Below are 10,576 nucleotides of genomic sequence, written 5' to 3' on the forward strand. Positions count from 1 at the left end.
TGACAAAGAGATTGTGAAAGTGCATCATCAATGGATAAATGTAAGATTTTTAGTGACAATTTTAAGTAGTTTTATTTGACATTGCTTTTTTCCACTTACAATACAGTACAAATAAAGTACAAAGTTATGTCGTTTCCCTGTGTACATATTCCATAGTCAAATATTAAGAATCCCCAGGAATTTTGTATAGGAGCTGAACTGCCACAGAATGTGCTGCAAATTTAGGTCCTTCAATTTTTTACTGTGGAACAATGTTAAGGTGTGTATGCTGACTGATTTAATCAACCTCTTCAATGGTGGGTCCAGAAAAGGCACCACCAGAAGGAAGTGCTCCACCACCAGGGAAGCCCCCAGGCATTTCTCCTGACATGCCTCCTGCACTCTGGTACCGCTTTGTAATGATGGGGTTATAGACTTTCTCCAGCTCATTCTGCTGATGCTTAAATTCTTCCTTCTCTGCAGTCTGATTCTTATCAAGCCAATCAATGATATCTTTTCATTGTCAAGAATCTTCTGTTTCTCCTCATCATTGATCTTGCCTTAAAGTTTCTCATCCTCAACTGTTGCCTTCATATTAAATGCATACAATTCAAGTAAATTCTCGGAAGATACCTTGTCCCTCTGTTTCTCATCTTTAGCCTTATAATTCTTGGCTTCCTTAACCATGTGCTCAATGTCTTCTTTGTTTAAATGATCCTTGTCATTAGTGATGATCTTGTTCTCTTTTCCTGTGCTCTTATCCACAGCAGAGACATTGAGGATGCCGTTGGCATCAACGGCAAAAGTGACTTCAATCTGAGGTACACTGTAGGTTGCAGGAGGTTTCCCAGTGAGTTCAAACTTGCTAAGCAGATTGTTATCCTTGGTCATGACACTCTCACCTTAATAAAACTGAATGAGCACCCCAGGCTGGTTGTTAGAGGAGGTAGTGTAGAGGTGGTTGTTAGAGAAGCAGATCTGCGTCTGCTTCTTAGGAATGGTTGTATTGTAGTTCATGAGGACAGTCATGACTCCACCAGCTGTTTCAATACAAAGGGAAAGAGGAGTGACATCCAATCGCACCAAATCTTGAAAGTTTTCAGATTTGTATCCAGATAATATGGCTGTCTACACAGCTGCCCTATAAACAACAGTCTCATTAGGGTTGATGCTCTTGTTTAGTTCTTTTCTATTGAAGAAGTCCTGGAGAAGTTTCTGAATTTTGGGAATATGAGTAGAACTGCCCACCAGGACAATATCTTGAATTTGTTACTTGTCTAGCTTGACATGCCTGAGGGCTTTCTCCACAGTGTCCAAAGTGCCACAGAACAGGCCAGCATTCAGTTCTTCAAACCAGGCATGAGTAATGGAGGTACAGAAGTCGATTTCTTCATACAGAGAATCAACCTCATTACTAGCCCGGGTGCTGGAAGAGTAGGTACACTTAGTTTGTTCACAATCAGTAAGGTGGTGGCAGATAGCTCTCTTTTTCTCATTGATGTCTTCCTTATGCTTGTGCTTGAACTCCGCAATAAAATGGTTGACCATTTGGTTGCCAAAATATTTTGATCTAACCTCAAAAATTCCATCTTCAGTGGTGAACATTGACACATTAATAGTGCTACCTTCTAAGTCAATGATCAGCACATTTCTTTTAGCACTAACCTTTTTGCCTAAGCCATAAACAATAGCAGCAGCAGTTGGCTCCTTGATGCTTCTGAGTACATTGAGGCCAGCAATGGTATCAGTATCTTTGGTGGTTTGATGCTGAAAGTCATTAAAATAAGCTGGCACTGTGACAACAGCATTGGTAACAGTTTTCCCAAGATAGGCTTCTGCAGTTTCTTTCATCTTTATCAGAACCATAGATGATACTTCCTCTGGGTAGAAACTTTTGGTCTTGCCCTTGTATTCTACTTGGACCTTGGGCTTGCCCGTGTCATTCACCACCATGAAGGGCCAATGCTTCATATCAGACTGAACAACAACATCATCAAATCTACATCCAATCAGATGTTTGGCATCAAAAACCGTGTTGATGGGGTTCATTGCAAATTGTTTCTTCACAGCATCACCGATCAATTGTTTGGTATCAGTAAAGGCAACATAACTCAGAGTTGTTCGGGTCCCCTGATCGTTGGCAATTATCGCTACTTTTCATGCTGGAAGACATCCACACCTGAGTAGGTGGTGCCAAGATCAATGCCAACTGCAGGTTCCTTGACATGGCTGCACAATGGAGGCCTGGCTCATAGAAAGAGTCCCAAAAGCTAGTGCCATGTTCAGTGAGCAAATTTTTGGAGATAGCTTTCATCAGGTTGAGGAAGTTCCCTTCTCCCAGATTTCTGAGTTATTTTTTTTGATCATGATTGGATACTAAATTCTGTCAAAGGTATTTTTCTGCATCTATTGAGACTATCATATGGTTTTCTACTTTAGTCTGTTGATATGGTGAATTCCACTGGTTGATATTTGACTGATGAACTAGCCTTGTGTTCCTGAGATAAACCCCACTTGGTCATTGTCATGGTCAGGTACATGTGTCAACTTGGCCAAGTTGTGGTACCCGTTTGTCTGGTTGAGCAAGTGCTGGCCTGTCTGTTGCAATGAGAACATTTCATAGAATTAGATCATGATCAGTCAGCTGCATCCACAGCTAATTCTACTTGTAATCAGCCAAAAGGAAGTGTCTTCTGCAATGAGTGATGCTTAATCTAATCACTGGAAGCCTTTTAAGGAGGATTCAGAAAAGACAGGCTCTTCCTGTTTCGGCTGGTGAGCCTCTCCTGTAGAGTTCGTCCAGACCCTCCATCAGAATCGTCGGCTTCACAGCCTGCCCTGTGGATTTCGGATTCTGCATTCCTGCAGTCAGGTGAGATACTTTTATAAATTTTATATTTGCAAGTGTTCCCTGTTGATTCTGTTTCTCTAGAGAACCCTAATTAATACATCTTGGTGCCAGGAGTGGTTCTTAAGAAACAGAATCTTAACAATGGGTTTTTATGAATGGTTATGTACTCTGACTGGACTCAAAGACACTAAGGACTCTGATTCCTGTAATCAGAATGACACTCCCAATCCATGGAGTGAGTTGGCAAAACAGATAGTGAAAATATCACCATTCGATTCTTCTAATGCTTTGCTTGTATGAAGCCCGGCTCTGGGGGATAATGTTTTTGACACCTTTACAGAGTTTTGTAGAGGTATAGAGATGTTGGTTGATTGTTGTTAGATACACTGGCTGCATTAAGGAGTGAAAGGATGGGCTTAAGGTTTCAAACGAGAAGCTTAAGCACCGTCTGACAGACGTAGATATTTCTATGAGTATCCTGAAGGAAAATATTATTTCCTGTAGCCGTAGAGTTGAGATCTCTGAAAATCAGACTCAGAATTTTATTGATAGGGTAGCGACTTCACAACGTAAACTGAAATCTCAATGTTGCATTTTGTCTGCCGTTAAAGTGAGGGCATTGATTGGAAAGGAGTGGAACCCTGAAAAAATGGGATGGTGACATATGAATTGATAATGATGTCGGGGGTGAGGTCGAAACCCTAGATCATGCTGAGTCTTCTCTAGATAACCCTGTAATAATTTGCCCTGAGGACATAACCGCACCACCTCCAGCCTGCCTTGAGGAGTTGGCCACCCAACCTCCTCCTAAAGGGATTAGCCCTAGAGTGATTAATCCTGTTTCACCAGATGAAACTGCAAATGAAGGCCCTGGAGCAAATGGCTTGGAAGATATTTCTAATTCTTTTCTTTCATGACCCACTCCCGCCTCCCCTCATTTCTTCCAGGCCTATAACTAGGCTAAAGTCCCAACAGGCCCCTAAAGGTGAGGTACAAAGTATCACACATGAGGAGGTACATTATACTCCAAAAGAACTGTGTGAGTTTTCCAATTTATATAGAGAAAAATCGGGGGAATATGTGTGGCAATGGATTTTAAGGGTATGGGATAATGGTGGGAGGAATATAAGGCTGGATCAGGCTGAATTTATTGATATGGGCCCACTAAGCAGAGTTTCTGCATTCAATGTTATAACTCGAGGGGTTAAAAAAAGGCATTAACAGTTTGTTTGGATGGTTGGTTGAAACATGGATCAAAAGGTGGGCAGCATTACCTGAGGTTGAAATGCCAGAACTGCCCTGGTATAATGTAGATGAGGGAATCCAGAGGCTTAGAAAGATTGGAATCTGAAAGTGGATTTATCATGCAGAGCCTGCTCTTATACCCCATGAATGTCCGGAGGTTGCACCTTTTACTAGGACCCTGAGAAATAAATTTGTGAGACTAGCACCATCATCCCTAGAGAGCTCTGTGGTTGCACTTCTCTGTAGGTCAGATACTACTGTAGGAACTGCTGTCACAGAGCTGGAATCTTTGAACACAATGGGGATGACGGGATCCTGAGTTGGCCGAAGCCAGGTGGTAGCACTTAATCGCCAAAGACAGGGTAGACATGGCTATTATAATAGACAGCAAACTCAAAGCAGTCATCAAAATTATATGACTCACAGAGATTTGTGTCATTGGCTAGTAAATCATGGGGTACCTAGAAATACAATAGAAGGGCAGTCAACTAAATTATTGTTTGAGCTGTATAAACAAAAGAGTTCTAGGTCAAGTGAACAGAAGTATAACCTGAATTACAAAAACACAGAGTCACGGCCCCTTAATCAATTTCCAGACTTGAAACAGTTTATAGACCCAGAGCCCCTTGAATGAAGGGGAGGCCAGGTCCCTTTGGCGGAGAACCCTGTTACACTGCCACAAATTTATACTGTTAATCTTACTCCAAGCCTTCCCCAAGGAGACTGATGGCCTTTTACCAGGGTAACTGTGCATTGGGGAAAAGGAAATGATCAGATATTTCGGGGATTATTAGACACTGGTTCAGAAGTGACATTAATTCCAGGGGATCCAAAACGTCACTCTAGTCCACCGGTCAGAGTGGGAATTATGGAGGCCAGGTGATCAATGGAGGTTTAGCTCAGGTCTGTCTTACAGTGGGTCCAGTGGGCCCCCGGACCCATCCTGTAGTTATTCCCCAGTTCCAGAATGTAGAATTGGTATAGACATACTGAGCAACTGGCAGAATCCCCATGTTGGCTCTCTAACTCATGCAGTGAGGGCTATTATGGTGGGAAAGGCCAAGTGGAAGCCACTAGAACTGCCCCTACCAGGCAAAATAGTAAATCAGAAGCAATACCGGATTCTTGGAGGGATGGCAGAGATTACTGCCACTCTTAAGGACTTGAAGGGTGCCGGGGTCATGATACCCACCACATCCCCATTCAACCCTCCTATTTGGCCTGTGCAGAAAACAGATGGGTCTTGGAGGATGACAGTGGATTATTGTAAGCTCAACCAGGTGGTCACTCCAATTGCAGTGCTGTCCAGATGTGGTATCATTGCTTGAGCAAATCAATACATCCCCTGGTATGTGGTATGCAGCTATTGATCTGGCAAATGCTTTTTTCTCAATAGCTTTGAGTAAGGACCACCAGAAATAGTTTGCTTCCAGCTGGCAAGGTCAGCAATATACTTTCACTGTCCTATCTCAGGGGTATATCAACTCTCCAGCCCTATGTCATAATCTTGTCCACAGGGATCTTGATCATTTCTCCCTCCCAGGAGACATCACACTGTTCCATCGTATTGATGATATCATGTTAATTGGACCTAGTGAGCAAGAAGTAGCAACTACTCTAGACTTCCTGGTAAGGCATTTGCGTGTCAGAGGATGGGAAATAAATCCAACAAAAATACAGGGGCCTTCATCCTCAGTGAAATTTCTAGGTGTCCAGGGGTGTGGAGCATGTTGAGATATCCCTTCGAAATGAAGGATAAATTGCTGCATCTGGCCCCTCCTATGACCAAAACAGAGGTACAACGCCTAGTTGGTCTCTTTGAATTTTGGTGACAACATATTCCTCATTTGGGTGTTCTACTCCGGCCCATTTATCGAGTGACCAGAAAAGCTGCTAATTTTGAGTGGGGGCCTGAACAATAGGAGGCTCTGCGACAGGTCCAGGCTGCTGTACAAGCTGTTCTGCCACCTGGACCATATGATTCAGCAGATCCAATGGTGCTGGAAGTGTCAGTTGCAAATAGAGGTGCTGTCTGGAGCCTTTCGCAGGCCCCTATAGGAGAATCACAACGCAGACCCTTAGGATTTTGGAGCAAAGCCTTACCATCTGCTGCACATAACTATTCTCCTTTTGAGAAACAGCTTTTGGCCCGCTACTGGGCCTTAGTAGAGACTCAATGCTTAACCATGGGCCACCAAGTTACCATGAGACCTGAGTTGCCTATCGTGAGCTGGGTGTTGGCTGACATACCAAGCCATAAAGTTGGGTGTGTGCAGCAGCACTGTATTGTAAAATGGAAATGGCATATACAAGATAGGGCCAGAGCAGGTCCTGAAGGCACAAGTAAGTTACATGAATAAGTGTTCCAAATGCCCATGGTCTCCATTCCTGCCACATTACCTTTTGTCTCCCAAACCAGAGCCATGGCTTCTTGGGGAGTTCCTTACAGTGAATTGACTGAGGAAGAGAAAACTCGGGGCAGAACTTCAAGCAGTGCACCTGGTTGTTCATTTTGCTTTGAAGGAAAACTGGCCAGAGGTGTGTTTGTATACTGACTCATGGGCTGTTGCTAATGGTTTGGCTGGATGGTCAGGGACTTGGAAAGGCCATAATTGGAAAATTGATGACAAAGAGGTCTGGGGAAGAAATAAGTGGATAGACCTTTCAGAGTGGGCTAAAAACGAAGATATTTGTGTCCCATGTGAATGTGCACCAGAGGGTGACTTCAGCATAGGAAGGTTTTAATAATAACATAGATAAGATGACCTGTTCTGTGGATACCAGTCAGCCTCTTTCCCCAGCAACTCCTGTCATTGCCCAATGGGCTCATGAACAAAGTGGTCATGGTGGTAGGGATGGAGGTTATGCATGTGCTCAGCAACATGGACTTCCACTCACCAAGGCTGACCTGGCTACAGCCACTGCTGAGTGCCCAATCTGCCAGCAGGAGACCTACACTCAGCCCCTAATATGGCACCATTCTCCGAGGTGACCATTCAGCTACATGGTGGCAGGTTGATTACATTGGACCACTAACTTCGTGGAAGGGGCAGTGATTTGTTCTAACTGGAATAGACACATACTCTGGATATGGGTTTGCTTTCCCTGCACACAATGCTTCTGCCAAAACTACCATCCGTAGGCTTACAGAATGCCTTATCCATCATCATGGTATTCCACACAGCATTGCTTCTGATCGAGGAACACACTTTACAGCAAATGAAGTGCGGGAATGGGCACATGCTCATGGAATTCTCTGGTCTTGCCATGTTCCCCATCATCCATAGGCAGCTGGATTGATAGAACGGTGGAATGGCCTTTTAAAAACTCAATTACAGTGCCAACTAGGTGGCAATATCCTGAAAGGCTGGGGTAATGTTCTCCAGGAAGCTGTATATGCTGTGAATGTGTCCACTATATGGTGCTGTTTTTCCCATAGCCAGGATCCATGGATCCAGGAACCATGGGGTGGAAATGGGAGTGGCACCACTCACTATTACCCCTAGTGATCCACTAGGAAAATCTTTGCTTCCTGTCCCTGTGATCCTGTGCTCTGCTGGTCTACAGGTTTTAGTTCCAAAACGGGGAGTGCTTCCACCAGGTGAAACAATAATGATTCCATTCAACTGGAATCTAAGACTGCCACTGGGCCATTTTGGGCTACTTATGTCACTGGATCAACAAGCCAAGAAGGGGATTACATTATTGTCTGGGGTGATTGACCCTGACTATCAGGGGAAAGTAGGACTGCAACTACATAATGGAGGTAAAGAAGAGTTTTCTTGGAATATAGGAGATCCCCTAGGGCATCTTTTAGTAGTACCATGCCCTGTGATTAAAATCAATGGAAAACTGCAACAACCCAATCCAGGCAGGGCTACCAATGGCTCTGAAACTTCAGGAATTAAGGTTTAGGTCACCCCACCAGGCAGAGAACCACAGCCAGCTGAATGCTTGCTGAGGTTAAAGGGAACATGGAATGGGTAGTGGAAGAAGGTAGTGATAAATATGAACTTCGACCATGTGATCAGTTACAGAAACGAGGAGTGTAATGCTGTTTTGTTCATGTTACACTATTTAAGTTGTAAGATACCAAGTTTATGAATGAATGTTGCCCAAGGATTTGTGCCCTATTCTGAAGAGATTTAATGTGTTTCCAGTATATGCAGGACAGTTAAGTATTGTTAGGTAAAAGAAAAAAAATGTGTTTTATTGGTTTTTTTTTTTGGAAATTGGGTATGATTTAAGGTGATATATATAGCTGGCAAGTTGACAAGGGGTGGACTGTCATGGTCAGGTTCATTTGTCAGCTTGGCCAAGTTGTGGTACCTGTTTGTCTGGTTGGGCAAGTGCTGGCCTGTCTATTGCAATGCGGACATTTCATAGAATTAGATCATGATCATGTCAGTTGCATCCACAGCTGATTCCATTTGTAATCAGCCAAAGGGGAGTATCTTCTGCAATGAGTGATGCTTAATCTAATTATGGGAAGCGTTTTAAGGAGGATTCAGAAGAGACAGGCTCTTCCTGTTTGGGCTGGTGAGCCTCTCCTGTGGAATTCGTCCAGACCCTCCATTGGAATCGTCGGCTTCACAGCCTGCCCTGCAGATTTTGGACTCTGTGTTCCTGTGGTCACGTGAGACACTTTTATAAATTTTATATTTGCGAGTGTTCCCTGTTTATTCTGTTTCTCTAGAGAACCCTAACTAATACAGTCATGATGCATTATCCTTATTATATAGGTCCCAGAAGAAGCTGTAGTACTCTCTGGGTTTCAATTTTGAGGATACTTCTTTAAGGGAGCCAGACTGTAAGACTGGATTATCTAAAATTTGTTTTCTGGGTACACACTCTTAGGACACAGGATTTAAAAGTCTGGTGGGGACCTTAGGGGACAAGCTTGCTTGCTAGCTTGGCTCCTAGAAGCCTGGAGAAAGTGATGTCTCATGCTTGTGGCAAGTGGAAATGCCAGAGTTGCCCTGGAAAATGGTATCATAAGGAATAAAAATCTCAGGGAGGTGGGCATGCTGAAATGAATATATTGCATTAGTCAGAAGATCCATCAGAATATTATGTACCATAGGGGAACCCAAATAATTCACCATTCTCAAAGACCATCTGGAATATCCTAGTGATAGGAGCACTAGCAAATCTAAGAAGTTCAATTGTGGATCTCTTCTGTATGCCCAGGGTATCAGTAGGAGAGGTGTTCACAGAGCTAGGCTTAACAACCATAGGGGTAATGGTTATTGGAGTAATAGAGGCTAGAAGGAATTGACATATTTCAATAAAGCTGATTTTTTAAAAAAGAGCTACTCAGATTATGAGGTCCATCTCGGTTTGGAATTCCCTATCTCTAGCAGCAAGCCCAGTGTGCTTTCCACTAAATCAATACAGCTCCCTTCCTGTGTATTATCTCTGCTCTTTAACAAACAAAAATTACTTTTCTCCTATTACAAAAGGAGATTTTGTAATAGGAGATTATAGAGATTTAGGGAAAAAAGATATCAAAAAGAAGAAAAAATAATAATTTTTGGTATCATGTATAACACTAAAATGAGCATTTATGTAACTAAATCTCCGTGCATTTCCATGATTATTTCCTTCAGGTAAGTTTCTAGAAGCAAAATTGCTGTGTTCCAGCTGATGCTCAGTTTTAGAGTTTTTGGTATATGCTGCTGAATAGCCTTCAGAGCCTTACCAACCTACCAACATTCCCATTTCCTATGTTATTGCCAACACTAGTTATTATAATTTCAAGGTTCTGCCAGATTAATAGGGAAAAATTGTGTCTCTGTTGACATTTTATTATTTGTGAAATTGAATTTTTCCATATTTTATCTTGTTTTCACTTTATTTTGCCATTTGTGTTTATTTTTTAAATTCATACAGTTGCCAATTTGGAGGAAACTACTCTTTCTTTTAAATTCATAACAGTGTTTTATATAGTAAGGCATTCCCCCTCCCCCCAGACAATATATCATTTGACCTCACTTTTCTTTATATATTTTTCTCCTGCATAAGATCTTGTTGGTTTAAGGGTTTTGATACATTATTTATGACATCTTTCCTTTTCCCACTAAATTGACATGACATCTTTATCATGTATTTTAACTGATATATATGATTATCTCTCTAGAGCTTCTATTCTGTTTCTCTGAGCTGATTCATTCTGTGATGATTTCCTGCTTTTAAAATCATTTTGTAATTCAAGTATCCTCTAATTTTCCTTCTTTTACCCAGATTTCTTGATGGATTACATTTATTTATTTTTCCTCTTGAGCATAAGTTTAATTTTGTTAAGTTCCAAATAAATTTCATTGGGCTTTTTAACTGTGTTCAAATTATTGCATAATTTAGGAAGAATTGATATTTGTGTAGAATTGAGTCTTATTCAGGAACATTACATGTCACCTCCTTTATTCTCACACAGTTTTGCTTTCTTAGATAAGGTTTTATGATGTTTTGGTGTTTTTATAAATATTTCTTAATACTTTGGTC

General features: G+C 42.0%; 1 pseudogene; it reads right to left on the bottom strand.

Annotated features, from left to right (window-relative positions):
* Positions 1–277: 277 nt before the first annotated feature.
* Positions 278–2,043, bottom strand: LOC143670615 (heat shock cognate 71 kDa protein pseudogene; annotated as a pseudogene).
* Positions 2,044–10,576: the final 8,533 nt, after the last annotated feature.

The sequence above is a fragment of the Tamandua tetradactyla genome, chromosome X (assembly GCF_023851605.1).
Source record: "Tamandua tetradactyla isolate mTamTet1 chromosome X, mTamTet1.pri, whole genome shotgun sequence".
NCBI classification, from domain to species: domain Eukaryota; kingdom Metazoa; phylum Chordata; class Mammalia; order Pilosa; family Myrmecophagidae; genus Tamandua; species Tamandua tetradactyla.